The 26258-nt window shown below is 47.0% G+C and overlaps 1 protein-coding gene across 8 annotated transcripts in view; it reads right to left on the reverse strand.

Moving 5' to 3' along the window:
* SHISA6 (shisa family member 6) overlaps positions 1-26258 on the reverse strand; it is a 434141-nt gene that overhangs the window by 387790 nt on the left and 20093 nt on the right. The gene's annotated exons all lie outside the window — the stretch shown is intronic.

Consider the following 26258-nt stretch of genomic DNA (forward strand, 5'->3'; position numbering starts at 1 on the left):
ACTTTACAGCAAAACCGCGAATAATAAAGCGTTTAATGTGTCTGTGTAAACGCTGACGGTGACGGGGAACGTGCGGCAGATCGCGGGGGTCACATCTGATGGGCCTCTCTCTTCATGGCAGACTCTCGAATCGGAAGATGTAATCTCCATCAGCGGCAGGGAAAGTTTGGGATAAGTAAGAAGTATGTTTGGAAGACGAACAGAAAGAAGATAAAATAAACGTTATGCCGGGCGCCGGGGACGTGCGTCACATATTCTGATGTTATCTGGAGCTGCAGGATCTTGGGTAGCAGCGAGATATGTGCAACGGAAGAGGGCGATGGAGGGACAGATCGACGTGGTTCCCAAAGAGGGACTGTCCCTCTGAAAAAGGGAAAGCTGGGAGCTGTGCTTGTTTCCTGTTGGATCTGACATGACTTTGTCTATAGGAGAAATCATCGGTGATCAGCTGATGTGCTCTCCTTCCATCAGCACTCTGATCAGGTGTCACAGGCAGATGGCCCCGCCCCCAGGAGCTCTCCTTCCTTCAGCACTCTCATCAGGTGTCACGGACAGATGGCCCCGCCCTCAGAAGCCTGCCTAGGGTGCCTGGTGAAGGATCCTGCTATGGATGAGCTGATGTTCCCTCCTTCCATCAGCACTCTGATCAGGTGTCACAGGCAGATGGCCCCGCCCTCAGAAGCCTGCCTAGGTTGCCTGGTGAAGGATCCTGCTATGGATGAGCTGATGTTCCCCCCTTCCATCAGCACTCTGATCAGGTGTCACAGGCAGATGGCCCCGCCCCCAGGAGCTCTCCTTCCATCAGCACTCTCATCAGGTGTCACAGACAGATGGCCCCGCCCTCAGGAGCCTGCCTAGGTTGCCTGGTGGAGGATCCTGCTATGGATGAGCTGATGTTCCCTCCTTCCATCAGCACTCTGATCAGATGTCACAGACAGATGCCATCAGCTGGCCACACACTCCGAGGCAGACTGCAAGACATGTTGTAGGCCTCCTGCCATGTTCTCAGGCCTGGCTGTAATAGAGTCATCTTCTCAGGTGGAATCTGCCTCGTTTCCTCGTAGAAACGATTTGTCTGCTATGACACGTAGAAAAACGTTTCCAATTCATTACAGCTCCAGGCTAGAGACAGGGATGACATCTTATTCCAATTAGTTTAAAAGCTCCCAGTTTGTTGTATTTCTTCTCTCCGCCGCGGAAAGACTCTTAAAGCACTTGTGGCCAATCTAATAAAAATCATTAAAGGATTAAATTCTCTTTTCACTGGCAGAACATGGCTCCTCTGACCCCGCCTCCACATTACACTCTGCACATTGCGGGGGGTGGGGGGGGGGGACGCGGCGTATGATTAGATTATAGCGGACCTCTGACAGCCAGCCCGCGGCTCATATTGCAAATATCCATCAATGTGATGGCATTCTACCAACTTGCATGAGACCGATTGTAATTAATTTGGTGTTATTAAATCAATGCTTTATGAAAACTGACTTGCTGGTAATTGAGGGACTGTACAGGAGGTAAATGGGAGAAAACAGGGGTGATTATGCTAAAAAATTAACCTGTTAACCACATTTAAAGCCCAGTTTCAGATATAATGATTAAAACTTGCTCTACCCTCATCCCTCCCCATAACTGACAAAATGCCCCAAGGCTTCTAGAAGTTGCAGCAGAAATGATGATCACATATTATCACTCGTCATAGACGCCCACCCCAGGTCACCACGCTCAGCTCTGCACGAGCTATGCCTGCAGGATTAGGTGCCAGGGAGACAATGTTGTCATGGGGGGGGGGGGGGGGGGGTTATTGTTAGGGGAATGATAGGGTTAAGTATCAGGAGGCGGGTTCAGAATCGTTAGGTGAGGGTTAATTGACTATTGGTGGAGAATTTCCACTGGAGATGCAACAAAAGCACCGCAGCAGACCTAAGTGGTCTCATTACTTATCAGGAGTTGGGGCTAAGTCCATACTTATCCACAGCATCACTGAAGCCAGAGGTCCAAGACAGTGCAAACAATAACCAGCCAAGCCACGGGCCTCATGCTTGAGATGGCACGTGGCTCGACAGGCCTGGACTTCATAATCTGCTTCCACAGAATAATAATCCCACTAATATAATAAATGGGAAAGTTCGGATGTTTGGATGTTTGTTACTCGATCACGCAAAAATGGCTGAACGGATTTGAATGAAATTTGGCACACACATAGTACATTACCTGGAATAACATATAGGATACTTTTTATTCCCATAACCGAAAAGAGACATATACAAATTTCACTGGGAAAATGTAAGCTGCAGCCATTCTTACACGGCTAATGGCAGGGTTCTCAGACTTTGCACAGTTGGTTACTGGGTGACTGGGATTAATATTCCGAAAAGTAGGTGGAGTCTATAAAAGCCAATCAAAATTAACCTATTGATTTTCAAGGGGAATGTTTACATTGCTGCCATTCTTGCACTGTTAATGGCACAAGCCTCAAACCTGGTATAGTTGATCATTGGGTGACTGGGGTTCAAATTCAGAAAGGGGGTGGAGCCACAAACAGCCAATTAGATTTGTTTCATTCCAATGGAAATTATTGATGCCAAACACTGCAAAGCTCGCAAACTTGGTAATTGAGTAATTAAATAATTGTGCGTTAGGGTTAGAAAAGTGGGCACAGCCAACACCAGCCAAATACATAAGCGGGCAACGCCGGGTCATAAGTGGGCGGAGACAAATACAAATTTGACTGGGAAAATGTAAACAGCATCCATTCTTACACTGTTAATGGTAGGGTTCTCAAACTTTGCACAGTTGGTTACTGGGTGACTGGGGTTAATATTCAGAAAAGTGGGTGGAGCCTACAAAAGGCAATCAAAAATTACCTATTGATTTTTCATGGAATATTTCATTGCTGCCATTTTTGCACTGTTAATGGCACAAGCCTTAAACCTGGTACAGTTGGTCATTGGGTTACTGGGGTTCAAATTCAGACAAAGGGGTGGAGCCACAAACAGCCAATCAGATTTGTTTAATCTAAATGCAAATTATTGGTGCCAAAGACCGCAAAAAGCTCACAACCTTGGTTATTGAGTAATTGTGTGTTAGGGTTAGAAATAGTAGGCGGAGCCAACACCAGCCAGATACATACCTGAACAATGTTAGGAAATAAGTGGATGGAGAAAAATACAAATTTCATTGCGCAAATGTAAACTGCAGTCATTCTTACACTGTTAATGGTAGGGTTCTCAAACTTTGCACAGTTGGTCTATGGGTGACTGGGATTAATATTCAGAAAAGTGGGTGGAGCCTATAAAAGCCAATCAAAATACCTATTGAATTTTAATGGGAATATTTAATTGCTGCCATTCTTGCACTGTTAATCACCTGTACCTGGTACAGTTGGCCATTGGGTGATTGGGGTTCAAATTCAGAAAGGGGGTGGAGCCACATCCAATCAGATTAATTTTATTTAATTGCAAATTATTGATGCCAAAGACCGCAAAGCTCACATACTTGGTCATTAAGTAATTGTGTGTTAGGGTTAGAAAAAGTGGGCAGACCCAACACAAGCCAAATACAAACCCGGGCAACGCCGGGCGACCAGCTAGTTAATAATAATAATTTGTGGCCTGTGAGCCACGCTAATCATTACACTGAACTCCTGAGGTCCTCTCTTCAGTCTGCAGCCAAAAAATAATAAACTTGTCTATGAGCTCTGCTCAGTGGCCACCGCTGAGATGACTACTCAGTGGCCACCGATGAGATGACTTCCAACCATTTGTGGCCTGTTAGCGACGCTAATCATTATAATGAACTCCTGATGTCCTCTCCATTGTCAACAGCCACAGAGTAATAAATCTGTCTATTATAAAAACAAGGAACACCAAGAGCCCCCAATAGTGTAATATGTACTGGTAAATGGTTACTAGATAGAGTAAATATTAATACTCACAAACCAGAGTTACCATTAAGCAACCACTGTAAAGGCAGGTGGGGAGATTTTCCTGACCCCACTCAGGAATAAAAAGTCGCTCTCTGTAGATGAGAAAAAGGGGGTTCAACCCTCCACCCAGGGTGGACTCCATATTATGCAGGAGAACCTGGCTCTTCTACTGACCACATATGCTATTGCTCCGTTGTTATTGCCTGATGAAGCGGGATCAAACCTGCGAAACGCGTTGCATAGTTGGAGTTCATAAATAAAATATATTGACTGTCTTTACTACAGTCGTTGTGTGTCTACTTGGTGGAGGAAAGTCCACCACTACCTCATCTATTTACCAAGAATTTGGTTTTTAAGCTCATTTAGCTCCGTTTTATCCTTTTGGCGCCTCTGTTCTCCTGCATAAATCTGTCTATGAGTTCTGCTCAGTGGCCACCGATGAGATGACTTCCAACCATTTGCGGCTTGTCAGCCACGCGAATTACACTGATCTCCTCACATCCTATGTAATGGAAGTTCTTCACATGCAGATGGACTGGCTGAGATTGCAGCATGTTAGGTTGGCCTCACCAAGCCTTTTCTTCTACTGTGGTGGAGGGAGGAGAGGGCTTCTGTTAAGGGGGTTCTAATGCTCCTATTCATCCATCCAGGTCTCATTACACGCATTGATTTCTGACCTGCTTAAACTGCAATATTATTAAGAGGATCTTGTTAAATGAACTGCTAGCGTGGCGGGTGTGAGAGGAACGGCTTTATTGTCGCATGCTGCGGTGGCTTCTGGCTGAGATCACACTTCTATTAATCGGCTGAGATTGTGATCACAGAGGAGGCCGAGGTGGCTCTATAGTGCTGCCCTAGCCATGTGCTCAGAGATTTACATCTGTCCCGTATGACTGAGACCAGCTGAGCAGAACTTGTATTACATCTGAGAAGAGGATAGAGTCCACCTGAGGAATCGGCTGAGATTGTGATCACAGAGGAGGCCGAGGTGGCCCTATAGTGCTGCCCTAGCCATGTGCTCAGAGATTTACATCTGTCCCGTATGACTGAGACCAGCTGAGCAGAACTTGTATTACATCTGAGAAGAGGATAGAGTCCACCTGAGGAATCAGCTGAGATTGTGATCACAGAGGAGGCCGAGGTGGCTCTATAGTGCTGCCCTAGCCATGTGCTCAAAGATTTACATCTGTCCCACATGACTGAGACCAGCTGAGCAGAACTTGTATTACATCTGAGAAGAGGATAGAGTCCACCTGAGGAATCAGCTGAGATTGTGATCACAGAGGAGGCCGAGGTGGCCCTATAGTGCTGACCTAGCCATGCAATCAGAGATTTACATCTGTCCCACATGACTGAGACCAGCTGAGCAGAACTTGTATCACATCTGAGAAGAGGATAGAGTCCACCTGAGGAATCGGCTAAGATTGTGATCTCAGAGGAGGCCGAGGTGGCTCTATAGTGCTGCCCTAGCCATGTGCTCAAAGATTTACATCTGTCCCACATGACTGAGACCAGCTGAGCAGAACTTGTATTACATCTGAGAAGAGGATAGAGTCCACCTGAGGAATCGGCTAAGATTGTGATCACAGAGGAGGCCGAGGTGGCCCTATAGTGCTGCCCTAGCCATGTGCTCAGAGATTTACATCTGTCCCGTATGACTGAGACCAGCTGAGCAGAACTTGTATTACATCTGAGAAGAGGATAGAGTCCACCTGAGGAATCGGCTAAGATTGTGATCACAGAGGAGGCCGAGGTGGCCCTATAGTGCTGACCTAGCCATGTGCTCGGAGATTTACATCTGTCCCACATGACTGAGACCAGCTGAGCAGAACTTGTATTACATCTGAGAAGAGGATAGAGTCCACCTGAGGAATCAGCTGAGATTGTGATCACAGAGGAGGCCGAGGTGGCCCTATAGTGCTGACCTAGCCATGCAATCAGAGATTTACATCTGTCCCACATGACTGAGACCAGCTGAGCAGAACTTGTATCACATCTGAGAAGAGGATAGAGTCCACCTGAGGAATCGGCTAAGATTGTGATCTCAGAGGAGGCCGAGGTGGCTCTATAGTGCTGCCCTAGCCATGTGCTCAAAGATTTACATCTGTCCCACATGACTGAGACCAGCTGAGCAGAACTTGTATTACATCTGAGAAGAGGATAGAGTCAACCTGAGGAATCGGCTAAGATTGTGATCACAGAGGAGGCCGAGGTGGCCCTATAGTGCTGCCCTAGCCATGTGCTCAGAGATTTACATCTGTCCCGTATGACTGAGACCAGCTGAGCAGAACTTGTATTACATCTGAGAAGAGGATAGAGTCCACCTGAGGAATCGGCTAAGATTGTGATCACAGAGGAGGCCGAGGTGGCCCTATAGTGCTGCCCTAGCCATGTGCTCAGAGATTTACATCTGTCCCGTATGACTGAGACCAGCTGAGCAGAACTTATATCACATCTGAGAAGAGGATAGAGTCCACCTGAGGAATCGGCTGAGATTGTGATCACAGAGGAGGCCGAGGTGGCCCTATAGTGCTGCCCTAGCCATGTGCTCAGAGATTTACATCTATCCCGTATGACTGAGACCAGCTGAGCAGAACTTATATCACATCTGAGAAGAGGATAGAGTCCACCTGAGGAATCGGCTAAGATTGTGATCACAGAGGAGGCCGAGGTGGCCCTATAGTGCTGACCTAGCCATGCAATCAGAGATTTACATCTGTCCCACATGACTGAGACCAGCTGAGCAGAACTTGTATCACATCTGAGAAGAGGATAGAGTCCACCTGAGGAATCGGCTAAGATTGTGATCTCAGAGAAGGCCGAGGTGGCCCTATAGTGCTGCCCTAGCCATGTGCTCAGAGATTTACATCTATCCCGTATGACTGAGACCAGCTGAGCAGAACTTATATCACATCTGAGAAGAGGATAGAGTCCACCTGAGGAATCGGCTGAGATTGTGATCACAGAGGAGGCCGAGGTGGCCCTATAGTGCTGCCCTAGCCATGTGCGCAGAGATTTACATCTGTGCCGTATGACTGAGACCAGCTGAGCAGAACTTGTATTACATCTGAGAAGAGGATAGAGTCCACCTGAGGAATCGGCTAAGATTGTGATCACAGAGAAGGCCGAGGTGGCCCTATAGTGCTGCCCTAGCCATGTGCTCAGAGATTTACATCTATCCCGTATGACTGAGACCAGCTGAGCAGAACTTATATCACATCTGAGAAGAGGATAGAGTCCACCTGAGGAATCGGCTGAGATTGTGATCACAGAGGAGTCCGAGGTGGCCCTATAGTGCTGCCCTAGCCATGTGCTCAGAGATTTACATCTGTCCCGTATGACTGAGACCAGCTGAGCAGAACTTGTATTACATCTGAGAAGAGGATAGAGTCCACCTGAGGAATCGGCTAAGATTGTGATCACAGAGGAGGCCGAGGTGGCCCTATAGTGCTGCCCTAGCCATGTGCTCAGAGATTTACATCTGTCCCGTATGACTGAGACCAGCTGAGCAGAACTTATATCACATCTGAGAAGAGGATAGAGTCCACCTGAGGAATCGGCTGAGATTGTGATCACAGAGGAGGCCGAGGTGGCCCTATAGTGCTGCCCTAGCCATGTGCTCAAAGATTTACATCTGTCCCACATGACTGAGACCAGCTGAGCAGAACTTATATCACATCTGAGAAGAGGATAGAGTCCACCTGAGGAATCGGCTGAGATTGTGATTACAGAGGAGGCCGAGGTGGCCCTATAGTGCTGCCCTAGCCATGTGCTCAGAGATTTACATCTATCCCGTATGACTGAGACCAGCTGAGCAGAACTTATATCACATCTGAGAAGAGGATAGAGTCCACCTGAGGAATCGGCTGAGATTGTGATCTCAGAGGAGGCCGAGGTGGCCCTATAGTGCTGCCCTAGCCATGTGCTCAGAGATTTACATCTATCCCACATGACTGAGACCAGCTGAGCAGAACTTATATCACATCTGAGAAGAGGATAGAGTCCACCTGAGGAATCGGCTGAGATTGTGATCACAGAGGAGGCCGAGGTGGCCCTATAGTGCTGCCCTAGCCATGTGCTCGGAGATTTACATCTGTCCCGTATGACTGAGACCAGCTGAGCAGAACTTGTATTACATCTGAGAAGAGGATAGAGTCCACCTGAGGAATCGGCTGAGATTGTGATCTCAGAGGAGGCCGAGGTGGCCCTATAGTGCTGCCCTAGCCATGTGCTCAGAGATTTACATCTATCCCGTATGACTGAGACCAGCTGAGCAGAATTTATATCACATCTGAGAAGAGGATAGAGTCCACCTGAGGAATCGGCTGAGATTGTGATCTCAGAGGAGGCCAAGGTGGCCCTATAGTGCTGTCCTAGCCATGTGCTCAGAGATTTCTGTTTGTCCCGTATGACTGAGACCTGCACAAGGAACCGGCTGGAGGCTTCTAACTCCATTTCCAATTCCAAACATGTTACCACTGTATCAGAGTGAGCCAGGGACCTCACTGATCGCTCAGAAGAAGGCCTGATCTGGGGGTTCACATAGTTTACTTCTACTGCAAAGAAGAGTGCAAATAATTGCAAAATGTAGATTTAGTTCATCAATATGAAAACTGAAATGTGGTCACATCTGCCAAATGTAGTCACAGCTGCCAGTAAGGTGCAAATATGAGCTCCAAAGATTCTGGGTTATTGTCTGGTCACACACTGCAAAGTGTCATATTCTAATATCCTAAAATATTATTAGTTATTATTATGTATTTATAGAGAAGTGACATCTTCTGCAGCACTTTACAGAGTACATAGTCATGTCACTGACTGTCCTCAGAGTAGCTCACAATCTAATCCTTCCATAGTCATAGTCTAATGTCCTACCATATTATTATTATGTATTTATATAGCACTGACCCCTTCTGCAGCACTGTACAGAGTACATAGTCATGTCACTGACTGTCCTCAGAGGAGCTCACACTCTAATCCTTCCATAGTCATAGTCTAATGTCCTACCATATTATTATTATGTATTTATATAGCACTGACATCTTCTGCAGCACATTACAGAGTACATAGTCATGTCACTGACTGTCCTCAGAGGAGCTCACAATCTAATCCTTCCATAGTCATAGTCTGTCCTACCATATTATTATTATGTATTATTATTATTATTTATGTTTTAATATAGCACTGACATATTCTGCAGCCTTTTACAGAATACATAGTCATGTTACTGACTGTCCTCAGTGGAGCTCACACTCTAATCCCTACTGTAGTCAGTGTAATGTCCTACCATATTATTATTATGTATTTATATAGCCCTGACATCTTCTGCAGCACATTACAGAGTACATAGTCATGTCACTGACTGTCCTCAGAGGAGCTCACACTCTAATCCTACCATAGTCATAGTCTAATGACCTACCATATTATTATTATGTATTTATATAGCACTGACATCTTCCACAGCACATTACAGAGTACATAGTCATGTCACTGACTGTCCCTCAAAGGAGCTCACAATCTAATCCTACCATAGTCATAGTCTAATGTCCTACCATATTATTATTATGTATTTATATAGCACTGACATCTTCTGCAGCACGTTACAGAGTACATAGTCATGTCACTGACTGTCCTCAGGGAGCTCACACTCTAATCCTACCACAGTCATAGTCTAATGTCCTACCATATTATTATTATGTATTTATATAGCACTGACATCTTCTGCAGCACATTACAGAGTACATAGTCATGTCACTGACTGTCCTCAGAGGAGCTCACAATCTAATCCTTCCATAGTCATAGTCTGTCCTACCATATTATTATTATGTATTATTATTATTATTTATGTTTTAATATAGCACTGACATATTCTGCAGCCTTTTACAGAATACATAGTCATGTCACTGACTGTCCTCAGAGGAGCTCACACTCTAATCCCTACTGTAGTCAGTGTAATGTCCTACCATATTATTATTATGTATTTATATAGCCCTGACATCTTCTGCAGCACATTACAGAGTACATAGTCATGTCACTGACTGTCTTCAGAGGAGCTCACAATCTAATCCCTACCATAGTCATAGTCTAATGACCTACCATATTATTATCACGTATTTATATAGCACTGACATCTCCTGCAGCACATTACAGAGTACATAGTCATGTCACTGACTGTCCTCAGAGGAAATCACAATCTAATCCTACCATAGTCATAGTCTAATGTCCTACCATATTATTATTATGTATTTATATAGCACTGACATCTCCTGCAGCACATTACAGAGTACATAGTCACGTCACTGACTGTTCTCAGAGGAGCTCACAATCTAATCCCTACCATAGTCATAGTCTAATGACCTACCATATTATTATCACGTATTTATATAGCACTGACATCTCCTGCAGCACATTACAGAGTACATAGTCACGTCACTGACTGTTCTCAGAGGAGCTCACAATCTAATCCCTACCATAGTCATAGTCTAATGACCTACCATATTATTATCACGTATTTATATAGCACTGACATCTTCTGCAGCACATTACAGAGTACATAGTCATGTCACTGACTGTCCTCAGAGGAAATCACAATCTAATCCTACCATAGTCATAGTCTAATGTCCTACCATATTATTATTATGTATTTATATAGCACTGACATCTCCTGCAGCACATTACAGAGTACATAGTCATGTCACTGACTGTCCTCAGAGGAGCTCACACTCTAATCCTACCATAGTCATAGGCTAATGTCCTACCATATTATTATTATGTATTTATATAGCACTGACATCTTCTACAGCACTTTACAGAGTACATAGTCATGTCACTAACTGTCCTCAGCGGAGCTCACACTTGTATTTTTCTTACCGCTTTAATCTTTCTTAAAAGTGATTATGCCTTATAATGGCTTAGGTGTCAAACATAACAGTTACACAAGAGCAGTTTATGGGTCTACACATGATTGTAAAGGACTGGGGAAATGTCACATGACCAATCCACACAGTGGTTTGCAAAAGTATTCGGCCCCCTTGAAGTTTTCCACATTTTGTCATATTACTGCCACAAACATGAATCAATTTTATTGGAATTCCACGTGAAAGACCAACACAAAGTGGTGTACATGTGAGAAGTGGAACGCAAATCATACATGATTCCAAATAACTGCAAAGTGTGGTGTGCAAAATTATTCAGCCCCCTGAGTCATAATTACTCACACCCCACTTTGCAGTTATTTGGAATCGTGTATGATTTTCGTTCCACTTCTCACGTGTACACCATTTTGTGTTGGTCTTTCACGTGGAATTCCAATAAAATTGATTCATGTTTGTGGCAGTAATGTGACAAAATGTGGAAAACTTCAAGGGGGCCGAATAATTTTGGAAACCACTGTACATTTAGAGTCAGAAGGATAGCATTGAGATTAAAGTGCAAGGACACAAAGGCATACATAAGATCACACAAAAGAGCTAGGAATCTCCTGATTGGATGAACCGGTGGAGAAAGAAGCACTTTAGCTAAATGTCATTAGTCAGAGTGTTTGGTTAAGTGCGCGGCGGCCATTTTGTTGGAGGTCAATCATTGCCGCGCATAGAATGTCGTTGGAGATTGGATAATATATGGCTGATCTATAGCTTATATTAAGGAACGGAGGGATTTGACTTGTGAATATCAGGACTTTGATAGAATTTGTCTGTTGCCATTAAGCAGCAGATCGATAGAAGCAGCGATGTCCCTCACAGGAAATGGCATGGCTTCCATCGGAGGGTTCCCGCCACGTGACCCTTCACCTACAGTGATTGAATAAGCGCTCGCATCATTAACGTTTAACCGCTACAGGACCATCTAACGCAGAATGGAGGCGGGTCCATGGCGCTGATGTTCCTCACCGATGCATACATGTGTCATCTCGTGAGGAATGAGATTTGAAGGGAGCTCACGCTCGCTGCCGTCAGTGTGCACAGCGGGCCCCAGCAACCAGTTTTTTTTAGTAATTATTTATACTGTATAGCGCTGACATCTTACCCAGCGCTGTACAGAGTGCAATCTTGTCAATTAACTGTCCCTCAGAGGAGCTCACAATCTAATCCCCACCATAGTCGTATGTCTATGTATGTACTGTATCGTATGTGTAGTGTTTGTACTGGGGCTAATTAATGGTAATTTAGAGTTTATGCAATGAGATTGAAAAGGGCTGCATGGTATAAAGTAGGCCCCACGTGGGTCTGTGGCAATCCTGTGAGGTAAAGTGATTTTCCTCTCCTGAGGTCATTTCCTATTTTCCTCTCTGAGGTGGAGGCCCTGCTGATTGGCTGTAGCCTCTAGTACAGGTTGTCAATGGAAAAACGTTAAGTCGGCTGATTGGTCGGCTCAGGTAGGTAAAGAATTCTACCAGCTGTTCCTGGGCAGATACATTGTTGCACCAGCGAATGGCAGGTGAGGTAGGTGGATATAAAGAGGGTCCAGTCTGTCAGTTCAGCTTTTTCCTATGTGGCCCAGGACGAGCGCCCCTCCTCCGCTCCCTAAGTTTTTTGTGTCAATACGCTGTGGTCAGTGTTTATGCGGTAAGCCAGTGGTGTGGACAAGATTTAGCGATGTGGTCCTATTGGTGTTATGTTAAATAAAAGCTTGTCTGAACCGTGATGGTGAGTTTATGTACATGGTTATTTAATAAAGTTTTTTTGGGTACTTCCGTATAAGGCCTCTTGCACACTGCAAGTGGTTCCGATTCAGATTCCGCTTTTTAATCAGTTTTTACATCCGATTCAGATTCCGATTTGCAGTTTGCTCCCTGCACACTGCAAATTGGAATCTGATTCAGATGTAAAAACTGATTATAAAGCGGAATCTGAATCGGAATCACTTGCAGTGTGCAAGAGGCCTAAATGGTACCTTATACAGTCTGAAGAGTTTGGCAGTTCCTTGTTTAGGTTTTGTTTGCGCCACTATCAAGATGTAACCCTTTTGAAAAGCTGAAAGTCCTGGCCTTCCATTACACCAGGTCCCATGCCAGTGTAATGTTCCGTTGCTAAGTTAATAGATTTTGAAGGAGGGGTGTCCCCTGCATCTTGGTTGCACATAGCGTGATTGCAGAAGTACCGGACAAACCCGACATTGATGATCAGCAGCGCCCCCGGGAGGTCGTCTTCTGTCGCAGGGGTCTCATTACAGAAGACGAAGGAGCAGACAAGCTATACACCCTCCTGACCTCTCTCTGTGTGTTACTGGCCGGGGCTGGAGACTCTATTACGGCGAAGGAGCAGCCCATCTATACAGACTCTTTACCTCTCAAGATGAAGGGGACACCCCTCCTTCAAAACCCTATAACTTGGCAATAGAGCATTATACTGACACAGGACCTGGTGTAATGGAAAGCCAGGACTTTCAGCTTTTCAAAAAGGGTTAAATCTTGGTAGTGGAGCAAACAGAACTTAACCACTTAACCAGGGGCGTAGCTAGAAATGACTGGGCCCCATAGCAAAAAAAATTATGCCCCCCCCCCACGACCTTCCAACCCCACGGACCTCGGACCTCCCACCCAAACATTTTGTGGGGAAAACTGATTTCCCCACAAAATGCAACCAGATTGTCGGCAGATTTCCCTACAGTATGCAACCAGATTGTCGGCAGATTTCCCAACAAAATGCAACCAGATTGTCGGCAGATTTCCACACAATATGCAACCAGATTGTCGGCAGATTTCCACACAATATGCAACCAGATTGTCGGCAGATTTCCCCACATTATGCAACCAGATTGTCGGCAGATTTCCCCACAATATGCAACCAGATTGTTGGCAGATTTCCCCACAAAATGCAACCAGATTTTTGGCAGATTTCCCTACAATATGCAACCAGATTGTTGGCAGATTTCCCTACAATATGCAACCAGATTGTTGGCAGATTTCCCTACAATATGCAACCAGATTGTTGGCAGATTTCCCAACAAAATGCAACCAGATTGGCGGCAGATTTCCCCACAAAATGCAACCAGATTGTTGGCAGATTTCCCCAAAAATTGCAATCAGATTGTCGCCAAATTTCCCCACAAAATGCAATCAGATTGTCGCCAGATTTCCCCACAAAATGCAATCAGATTGTCGCCAGATTTCCCCACAAAATACAGTATATGTAGTTAGGTCTATAGTGGGCTAATATTAATTACCTGGAGGGAGGGTGGTTGGGCAGGCTGGTACACTATTTGCGGTGCAGGCGGCACTGCACTGGGTAGGCATTTAGGTAGCTGGGTGGGAGGGTAGGCAGATAAGTAGACGGGTGGGAGGGTAGGCAGATAGGTAGACGGGTGGGCAGTTAGGTAGCCGGGTGGGGAGTTAGGTAGCCGGGTGGCAGGGTGGGCAGTTAGGTAGCTGGGTGGCAGGGTGGGCAGGTAGGTAGCTGGGTGGGCAGTTAGGTAGCCAGGTGGGAGGGTGGGCAGTTAGGTAGTGGCCAGCTAGGTTGCCGGGTGGGAGAGTGGGCAGTTAGGTAGCCGGGTGGGAGGGTGGGCAAGGGTGAGCAATTAGGTAAACGGGTAGGAGGGTGGCCAATTAGGTAGCCGGGTGGGAGGGTGGCCAGTTAGGTAGTTGGCAGTTAGGTAGCCAGGTGGGAGAGTGGGCAGTTAGGTAGCCGGGTGGGAGGGTGGGCAGTTAGGTAGCCGGGTGGGAGGGTGGGCAGTTAGGTAGTGGGCTGTTAGGTAGCTGGGTGGGAGGGTGGGCAGTTAGGTAGCCGGGTGGGAGGGTGGCCAGTTAGGTAGCCGGGTGGGAGGGTGGCCAGTTAGGTAGTGGGCAGTTAGGTAGCCGGGTGGCCAGTTAGGTAGTGGGCAGTTAGGTAGCCGGGTGGGAGAGTGGGCAGTTAGGTAGCCGGGTGGGAGGGTGGCCAGTTAGGTAGCGGGGTGGGAGGGTGGGCTGTTAGGTAGTGGGCTGTTAGGTAGCCGGGTGGGAGAGTGGGCAGTTAGGTAGCCGGGTGGGAGGGTGGCCAGTTAGGTAGCGGGGTGGGAGGGTGGGCTGTTAGGTAGTGGGCTGTTAGGTAGCCGGGTGGGAGGGTGGGCAGTTAGGTAGCCGGGTGGGAGGGTGGCCAGTTAGGTAGTGGGCAGTTAGGTAGCCGGGTGGGAGGGTGGGCAGTTAGGTAGCCGGGTGGGAGGGTGGGCAGTTAGGTAGTGGGCAGTTAGGTAGCCGGGTGGGAGGGTGGGCAGTTAGGTAGCCGGGTGGGAGGGTGGGCAGTTAGATAGTGGGCAGTTAGGTAGCCGGGTGGGAGGGTGGGCAGTTAGGTAGCCAGGTGGGAAGTTAGGTAGTGGGCAGTTAGGTAGCCGGGTGGGAGGGGAGGTAGCCGAGTAGTTAGTGGGGTAGGGGCCCGACCCTTATCCCCCTGCCTCACCTGGGGTCCCCCCTCCTTCCATCAGCGAGAGAGTGGCATATACAGGAAGCTCCGGCGGGGTAATCAGCCTCTAGAGGTTCAGCTGCCTCCCGGGCTACGGTGTCCCCACTGTATTGCTGCTCGCAATAAACCAGGAAGTGGTGCGAGCAGCAATACAGAGGAGACAGGCTTGCCCGGAGGCAGCTGAACCTCTAGAGGCTGATTACCCCCGCCGGAGCTTTCTGTATATGCCGGCCGCTCTCTCGCCGCTGATTAAAGGAGGGGGGACCCCAGGATTGGGGGGGCGCCAAGGTGAGGGGGGGGGCCCGCCCGACTGGACGGCCGGCGAAAAAAAAAAACCAAAAGAAGTCCTCTCAGGCAGCGGCGGGCCCCTGTGACGTAGCGCTGCCACAGGGCCCGTAGCTGCGCTATGGCTGCTATCCCCAATGCTACGCCACTGCACTTAACGACCACCTAACGCCGATAGGCGTCGGCAGGTCGAAGTGGTGTTTCCATGGAAACGTTCCATGTCAGTTCACGGAGGGTGCCTCCGTGAACTGCCTGCGAGCCTCCGATTGCGGCTCACAGGTGAAATGTAAACACGCGGGGAAGAAATCCCCGCTGTTTACATCATACAGCACTGCATAAAGGAGATCAGCGATTCCCGGCCTCTGATTGGCCGGGGATCGCCGGCATCTGATAGGCTGAAGCCCATCAGAGGCGGCGCATGACGGATCGCCGTCCTGTGCCGCCCACAGCAAGGAGTGGAGGGAGGGAAGGCAAATATCGCCACTCGGCCACACAGAGCGGCGGTGATCAGACCCCCCCAGCAGGTCATTCCCCTAGTGGGGAAAAAGGGGGGGGGGGGAGTCTGGTCGTCCTGCCTCATTCCATATCTGTGCTGTGGGCTGGAGAGCCTACGCAGCACAGATCTGCGCATAATGGCCTGGTCCTTAACATGGAACTGCCAAAGTTTTCAAACGGTACAATACGTAAGTACCGTTTTTTGTTAATAAAGTTTTAGGTTTATGGATCTCATAACATTTTAAAAGCTTTGCAAAACCAATAAAGATGTCCACAGCCTTTCAATGCCAGCGTGGAGTGTCACGTGTTTTACTTTATTAGCAGTTTATAGTTTAGGTTGTTATGTGTAAGAGTCCCATGGCTGCTGAGGCACGAGCAGGGTTCTGGTGTTCGGGAGGAGACTGGGTGCCGCTTATATTGGATTGGACGTTATGACACAACGCCTTTCCAATAAGGCACAAATGCTTTATTCAGAGGAAGGTGGCCAATACCGGATCCACGTGACAACTCTCAGAACTTCAGATGGGGAGCTCTGTTCATTGGGGATGTGAAAGAAGGATCACACATGTATAGCACCACCTACCAAATAAGGAAGGCAGAAGGCAAGAGGCTTGCTAACCGATATCGCCATAATCATGAGATTAAAATTATTGCGAGCAATCTATAGACCGCAGCGTTCCATGTTTGGTTAGATTACGCCCAGTGAATTTGGTGCCTTCGTTTGGGCATTTTGTATGGCACACAGTTGCCTGAATACAGGCCGCAGCATTCCATGTTTGGCTGGAGGGTACCATTATGCTCTGTGCATTTGGTGCCGGGATACAGGCCACAGCAATCCATGTTTGGTTAGAGGGTAATATTATCCTTGGTGAATTTGGTGCGTCAGTTTTGGTATTCTGGTTGCCGGGATACAGGCCGCGGGATTCCCTGTTTGGTTAGAGGGTACCAGTATCCTGGGTGAATTTGGTGCCCCAGTTTTGGTATTCTGGTTGCCGGGATACAGGCCCCAGCAGTCCATGTTTGGTTAGAGGGTAATATTATATTTGGTGAATTTGGTGCCCCAGTTTTGGTATACTGGTTGCCGGGATACAGGCCGCAGCAGTTTATGTTTTGTTAGAGGGTAATATTATCCTGGGTGAATTTGGTGCCTCAGTTTTGGTATTCCTGTTGCCGGGATACAGGCCGCAGCAGTCCATGTTTTGTTAGAGGGTAATATTATCCTGGGTGAATTTGGTGCCTCAGTTTTGGTATTCCTGTTGCCGGGATACAGGCCGCAGCAGTCCATGTTTTGTTAGAGGGTAATATTATCCTGGGTGAATTTGGTGCCTCAGTTTTGGTATTCTGGTTGCCGGGATACAGGCCGCAGCAGTCCATGTTTTGTTAGAGGGTAATATTATCCTGGGTGAATTTGGTGCCTCAGTTTTGGTATTCCTGTTGCCGGGATACAGGCCGCAGCAGTCCATGTTTTGTTAGAGGGTAATATTATCCTGGGTGAATTTGGTGCCCCAGTTTTGGTATTCTGGTTGCCGGGATACAGGCCGCAGCAGTTTATGTTTTGTTAGAGGGTAATATTATCCTGGGTGAATTTGGTGCCTCAGTTTTGGTATTCCTGTTGCCGGGATACAGGCCGCAGCAGTCCATGTTTGGCTGGAGGGTAATATTATCCTGGGTGAATTTGGTGCCCCAGTTTTGGTATTCTGGTTGCCGGGATACAGGCCGCAGCAGTCCATGTTTGTTTAGAGGGTAATATTATCTTTGGTGAATTTGGTGCCCCAGTTTTGGTATTCTGGTTGCCGGGATACAGGCCGCAGCAGTCCATGTTTTGTTAGAAGGTAATATTATCCTGGGTGAATTTGGTGCCCCAGTTTTGGTATTCTGGTTGCCGGGATACAGGCCGCAGCAGTCCATGTTTTGTTAGAGGGTAATATTATCCTGGGTGAATTTAGTGCCTCAGTTTTGGTATTCTGGTTGCCGGGATACAGGCCGCAGCAGTCCATGTTTGGCTGGAGGGTAATATTATCCTGGGTGAATTTGGTGCCTCAGTTTTGGTATTCCTGTTGCCGGGATACAGGCCGCAGCAGTCCATGTTTAGTTAGAGGGTAATATTATCCTGGGTGAATTTGGTGCCTCAGTTTTGGTATTCCTGTTGCCGGGATACAGGCCGCAGCAGTCCATGTTTTGTTAGAGGGTAATATTATCCTGGGTGAATTTGGTGCCTCAGTTTTGGTATTCCGGTTGCCGGGATACAGGCTGCGGCAGTCCATGTTTGGCTGGAGAGGGCTTGAAAAGCTTGAAGTCTTCCCGACACATCTACACAGGAAGTCTCTCTGCCGCCCAGAAGCCGTACGCAGATCTCACAAGGACCCAGCTGGGCTCCACTTTGTGGCAATTCCAGCAACAATGTGAGGAGCGCGGAGGACTCGTGAGTCAGACGTGTGTAATCAGCAGCTCGTAATATCCAGCACATGTTCCCAGTCTCTGTGCCACTGAGCAGGAATCACTCACTGAGGAGAGAGCAGAGACATGAGGCGTGCCACTGACCTGTAACTGCACACACACTACACACACACTGTATACACACACTGCACACACACACACACACTGTGTACACATCACACACACTGTACACACACTGTGCACACACACTACACACACACACACTCTGTATACACACACACACTCTGTATACAAACACACACACACACACTCACACACACTGTATACACACACACACACACACACACACACACACACACACACACTGTATACACACACCCACTGTATACACACACACACTGCACACACACATATACACACTCCACACACAAACACACACACACAGTATACAAACACACACACACTGTATACACACACACACACACACACACACACACACACTGTATACACACACACACATATACACACTCCACACACACTGCACACACACATATACACACTCCACACACAAACACACACACACAAAACACACTGTACACACACACTGTATACACACACTGTATACACAAACACACACACTGTACACACATACACACTGTGTATACATACTGTATACACACGCACAAACACTGTACACACACACTGTATACACACACTCACAGAGTGTATACATACACACACACAGTATACACATACGCCCACAGTGTATACACACACACACACACACGCATTGTGTGTACAGTGTGTGTGTGTGTGTGTGTGCAGTATGTGTACACACACTGTATACACATACTACACCTATACACACACTATATACACACAGACAGACACACACTTTGTACACACACACACACTCACTGTATACACATACACACACTGTATACACATACACGCACACTGTATACACATACACGAACACTGTATACACACATCGTATACACATACTACACATACACACACACACACACTGTATACACATGCTACACATACACACTGTATACACACACACACTGAATAAACACACTAAATAAACACACACACATACTACACACACACACACACACTGTATACACATACTACACATACACACTGTATACACATACTACAAACACACACACTGTATACACATGCTACACATACACACTGTATACACACACTGTACACACATACACACTGTGTATACATACTGTATACACACACACTGTATACACACACTCACACAGAGTGTATACATACGCACACACTTTATACACATACACACACAGTGTATACACACACACACATTGTGTGTACAGTGTGTGTATGTGCAGTATATGTACACACACACACACACACACACACACACACACACACACACTGTATACACATACTACACATATACACACACTGTATACACACAGACACACACACACTTTGTACACACACACACACACACACACTCACTGTATACACACACACACACTGTATACACATACACGCACACTGTATACACACATCGTATACACATACACACACACACTGTATACACATGCTACACATACACACTGTATACACACACACACTGAATAAACACACACTAAATAAACACACACACACACACACTGTATACACATACTACACACACACACACACACACACACTGTATACACATACTACACACACACACTGTATACACATACTACACATACACACTGTATACACACACTACACACACACACTGTCTGTGTGTAGAATGTACACACACAAACACACACACAAACTACACATACGCACACTGTATACACACACCAAATAAACACACACTCACACACTGTATACACATACACACACACTGTATACACATACACACACTGTCTACACACACACACACACACACACACACACACTGTACACACATGCTACACATACGCACACACTGCATACACACACACACACACACACTGAATAAATACACACACACACTGTATACACATACACACACACTGTCTACACATACTACACATACACTGTATACACATACTACACATACACACACACACACACACACACTGTATACACATACACACACTGTCTACACACACACTGTATAAAAACACACACTGCACACACACATATACTCACTCCACACACACATACACACTGTGTACACACAAACACACTGTATACAAACACACACACTGTATACAGTGGCTTGCAAAAGTATCCGGCCCCCTTGAAGTTTTCCACATTTTGTCACATTACTGCCACAAACATGAATCAATTTTATTGGAATTCCACGTGAAAGACCAATACAAAGTGGTGTACACGTGAGAAGTGAAACGAAAATCATACATGATTCCAAACATTTTTTTTACGAATCAATAACTGTAAAGTGGGGTGTGCAGAATTATTCAGCCCCCTTTGGTCTTAGTGCAGTCAGTTGCCCATAGACATTGCCTGATGAGTGCTAATGACTAAATAGTGTGCACCTGTGTGTAATCTAATGTCAGTACAAATACAGCTGCTCTGTAACAGCTTCAGAGGTTGTCTAAGAGAATATTGGGAGCAACAACACCATGAAGTCCAAAGAACACACCAGACAGGTCAGGGATAAAGTTATTGAGAAATTTAAAGCAGACCTAGGCTACAAAAAGATTTCCTAAGCCTTGAACATCCCACGGAGCACTGTTCAAACGATCATTCAGAAATGGAAGGAGTATGGCACAACTGTAAACCTACCAACATAAGGCCATCCACCTAAACTCACAGGCCGAACAAGGAGAGCGCTAATCAGAAATGCAGTCAAGAAGCCCATGGTGACTCTGGACGAGCTGAAGAGATCTACAGCTCAGGTGGGAGACTCTGTCCATAGGACAACTATTAGTCATGTACTGCACAAAGTTGGCCTTTATGGAAGAGTGGCAAGAAGAAAACCATTGTTAACAGAAAAGCATAAGAAGTCCCATTTGCAGATTGCCACAAGCCATGTGGGGGACACAGCAAACATGTGGAAGAAGGTGCTCTGGTCAGATAAGACCAAAACTGAACATTTTGGCCAAAATGCAAAACGCTATGTGTGGTGGAAAACTAACACTGCACATCACTCTGAACACACCATCGCCACTGTCAAATATGGTGGTGGCAGCATCATGCTCTGGGGGTGCATTTCTTCAGCAGGGACTGGGAAGCTGGTCAGAGTTGATAGGAAGATGGATGGAGCCAAATACAGGGCAAACTTGGAAGAAAACCTCTTGGAGTCTGAAAAAGACTTGAGACTGGGGCGGAGGTTCACCTTCCAGCAGGACAACGACCCTAAACATAAAGCCAGGGCAACAATGGAATGGTTTGAAACAAAGCATATCCATGTGTTAGAATGGCCCAGTCAAAGTCCAGATCTAAATCCAATAGAAAATCTGTGGCAAGATCTGAAAACTGCTGTTCACAAACGCTGTCCATCTAATCTGACTGAGCTGGAGCTGTTTTGCAAAGAAGAATGGGCAAGGATTTTAGTCTCTAGATGTGCAAAGCTGGTAGAGACATACCCTAAAAGACTGGCAGCTGTAATTGCAGCAAAAGGTGGTTCTACAAAGTATTGACTCAGGGGGGCTGAATAATTATGCACATCCATCTTTGCAGTTACTTATTTGTAAAAAATGTTTGGAATCATGTATGATTTTCGTTCCACTTCTCACATGTACACCACTTTGTGTTGGTCTTTCACGTGGAATTCCAATAAAATAGATTCATGTTTGTGGCAGTAATGTGACAAAATGTGGAAAACTTCAAGGGGGCCGAATACTTTTGCAAGCCACTGTATATGTATATATACACACACAAACTGTACACACACTCTGTATACAAACACACATACTGTACACACACACACACACTGTACACACACACACACACACACAGTATACACACACACACTGTACACACACACACACACACACACACACTGTACACACACACACACACTGTACACACACACACACAGTATACACACACACACACTGCACACACACACACACACTGTACACACACACACACACACTGTACACACACACACACTGTACACACACACACACACACACTGTACACACACACACACTGTACACACACACACACACACACTGTACACACACACACACAGTATACACACACACACAGTATACACACACACACACACTGTACACACACACACACTGTACACACACACACTGTACACACACACACACACTGTACACACACACACTGTATACACACACACACACACACTGTACACACACACACACACTGTACACACACACACACACAGTATACACACACACACACTGTATACACACACACACACACTGTACACACACTGTACACACACACACACACACACACTGTACACACACACACTGTATACACACACACACACACACTGTACACACACACACACACACACAGTACACACTGTATACACATACCACACACACACCAATAATCATTCATAAATGATTTAGTCAGTGTTTGTCTGCTGTAAAATCTTACTTCTCCTGATTTTATATTCTTGAATGTATCATAGATGGTGAAATCTTTACTGCTGGCAGGTGCATCCCTGTGGAATGTCCGCCCACTTCTCCCAATTAGTAGGCAGTAACATCAGCTAATTTTCCATAGTGCTCTGAGGCAGAAGGATGTGTGACATATTAGCCTAGGCTGTGACATCACTGGGAGGGAGGGGCTACATAACAAAATAGAAGTTATATCAAGTGTTTTTAAAACTGAAATTGGGATAAATGACGTACACATGGCTATCCTGAAAAATCTGTTACATTCTGCCATATGTCATTATGGTTCCCTTTTATGTCGCTTGAAGAGACTTATCAGTTTTACTAGTGATGGAATAATGAGATGGCTTCTTGTGATGAGGAATAAGGCTCCTCCTGTTGTCATGGAGACAGGCATGTGGGCGGGGCTATCGGTGATGCTGCATTTCCGGCTACCCAGCCACTGGACTAATGAAGGAGAGATCTAATTACCCCGGATAATTGCTGTACAGAGATCTGCGTGGAGCCGTATAACTGAGGATGTCTTATTGACAGCACTGTGTGGAGGCTGATGAATGGTGGAGGTATTCCTATGTACACAGGCGATCTCTCACTGCCATTGTTTATTAATGTGATTATTGCACGAGAATTACCTTCATTTCAGGACCACAATCCTCCTTTGGATGTCCTCCATAGGGCAGCGGTGATCTATGGCAGATGGTCTTCATAGGGAAGTGGCGATCTATGGCAAATCTACTTCATAGGGCAGCAGCGATCTATGGCAGATCTCGTCCATAGGGCATCGGTGATCTATGGCAGATCTCCTCCACAGGGCAGCGGCGATCTATGGCAGATCTCCTCCATAGGGCAGCGGTGATCTATGGCAGATCTCCTCAATAGGGCAGCAGCAATCTATGGCAGATCTCCTCCATAGAGCAGCGGCGATCTATGGCAGATCTCTTCCATAGGGCAGCGGTGATCTATAGCAGATCTCCTCCATAGGGCAGCGGTGATCTATGGCAGATCTCCTCCATAGGGCAGCTGCAATCTATGGCAGATCTCCTTCATGGGGCAGCGGTGATCTATGGCAAATCTCCTCCATAGGGCAGCAGCGATCTATAGCAGATCTCCTCCATGGGGCAGCGGTGATCTATGGCAGATCTCCTCCATAGGGCAGCGGCGATCTATGGCGGGGCAGATCTCCTCCATAGGGCAGGTGCGATCTATGGCAGATCTCCTCCATAGGGCAGCAGCGATCTATGGCAGATCTCCTCCATAGGGCAGCGGCGATCTATGGCGGGGCAGATCTCCTCCATAGGGCAGCGGTGATCTATGGAAGATCTCCTCTATAGGGCAGCAGTGATCTATGGCAGATCTCCTCCGTAGGGCAGCAGCGATCTATGGCAGATCTCCTCCATAGGGCAGCGGTGATCTATGGCGAGCCACACACCAGATTTTATAGAATGTCCGCAGCTGGGCAGGTCAGTTCCTTGTTCTTTTCTTTCAAACCAGACAGTAAATTACAGAATCCTTTCCACTAAAATTAATTTTCCAGGCATGTTTTTAATAAGTGACTGTATTAGAACCGAATTTTAAAGTGTATTTTGGGTCAAAAAAACGAATCGCTCACAGACCCCTGAAAGAAATCAGAGCTGGACAGATTTCAGATTGGGGCCAGGGTCCTCGTCATGTACGAGCCCTACTGCGCCTGCACGAGAATGGCCACGAGCTGGCAAGTATGGCCACGAGCTGGCAAGTATGGCCACGCCTGTGCAGTAAGCTGGCGAGTATGGCCACGCCTGTGCAGTAAGCTGGCGAGTATGGCCACGCCTGTGCAGTAAGCTGGCGAGTATGGCCACGCCTGTGCAGTAAGCTGGCGAGTATGGCCACGCCTGTGCAGTGAGCTGGCGAGTATGGCCACGCCTGTGCAGTGAGCTGGCGAGTATGGCCACGCCTGTGCAGTAAGCTGGCGAGTATGACCACGCCTGTGCAGTAAGCTGGCAAGTATGGCCACGTCTGTGCAGTAAGCTAACGAATATGGCCATGCCTGTGCAGTGAGCTGGGGAGCATGGCCACGCTTGTGCAGCAAGCTGGCGAGTATGGCCTCGCCTGTGCAGTAAGCTGGCGAGTATGGCCACGCCTGTGCAGTAAGCTGGCGAGTTTGGCCACGCCTGTGCAGTAAGCTGGCGAGTTTGGCTACGCCTGTGCAGTAAGAGTTTGGCCACGCCTGTGCAGTAAGCTGGCGAGTATGGCCACGCCTGTGCAGTAAGCTGGCGAGTATGGCCACGCCTGTGCAGTAAGCTGGCGAGTATGGCCACGCCTGTGCAGTAAGCTGGCGAGTATGGCCACGCCTGTGCAGTAAGCTGGTGAGTATGGCCACGCCTGTGCAGTAAGCTGGTGAGTATGGCCACGCCTGTACAGTAAGCTGGCAAGTATGGCCACGCCTGTGCAGTAAGCTGGCGAGTATGGCCACGCCTGTGCAGTAAGCTGGCGAGTATAGCCACGCCTGTTCAGTAAGCTGGCGAGTATGGCCACGCCTGTGCAGTAAGCTGGAGAGTATGGCCACTCCTGTGCAGTAAGCTGGCGAGTATGGCCATGCCTGTGCAGTAAGCTAGTGAGTATGGCCACGCCTGTGCAGTAAGCTAGTGAGTATGGCCATGACTGTGTAGTGAACTGGCGAGTATGGCCACGCCTGTGCAGTAAGCTGGCGAGTATGGCCACGCCTGTGTATTGAACTGGCGAGTATGGCCACGCCTGTGCAGTAAGCTGCCGAGTATGGCCATGCCTGTGCAGTAAGCTGCCGAGTCTACCTTCACCATTGCTCTGCCCTTATCAGAGTACCCACCTAACTACCCTCACCATGGAATACTCCATCACGCCATCACTAGAAAGGGACCCACTGTTCTCCACCACCACTTCCTGTCAAAGGGCCCAATCCTCTGGGAATGTCAGGTAGTTTAGAGTGATCCAGTCAGTACCTCCAGACATGCTCAGATCAGACGCTTGCCCATCCGTACCACTGACGGGTAGCGCTCGCCTGAAGCTCATAAGGTAGTTACAGCAGAGCAAACTGTAATGGCCATCCCTGAAGTCTATAAAGTTCATTCTTTATTGGTTTCAGTATATATTGTTCCAACTTCAGTCATTTTAGAGACTTTTCTTTGGTTATTTTGTATACTGGCCTTTTTTTCTCATTCCCGACTA

This window comes from Hyperolius riggenbachi, chromosome 12 (assembly GCF_040937935.1).
Source record: "Hyperolius riggenbachi isolate aHypRig1 chromosome 12, aHypRig1.pri, whole genome shotgun sequence".
Classification (NCBI taxonomy): domain Eukaryota; kingdom Metazoa; phylum Chordata; class Amphibia; order Anura; family Hyperoliidae; genus Hyperolius; species Hyperolius riggenbachi.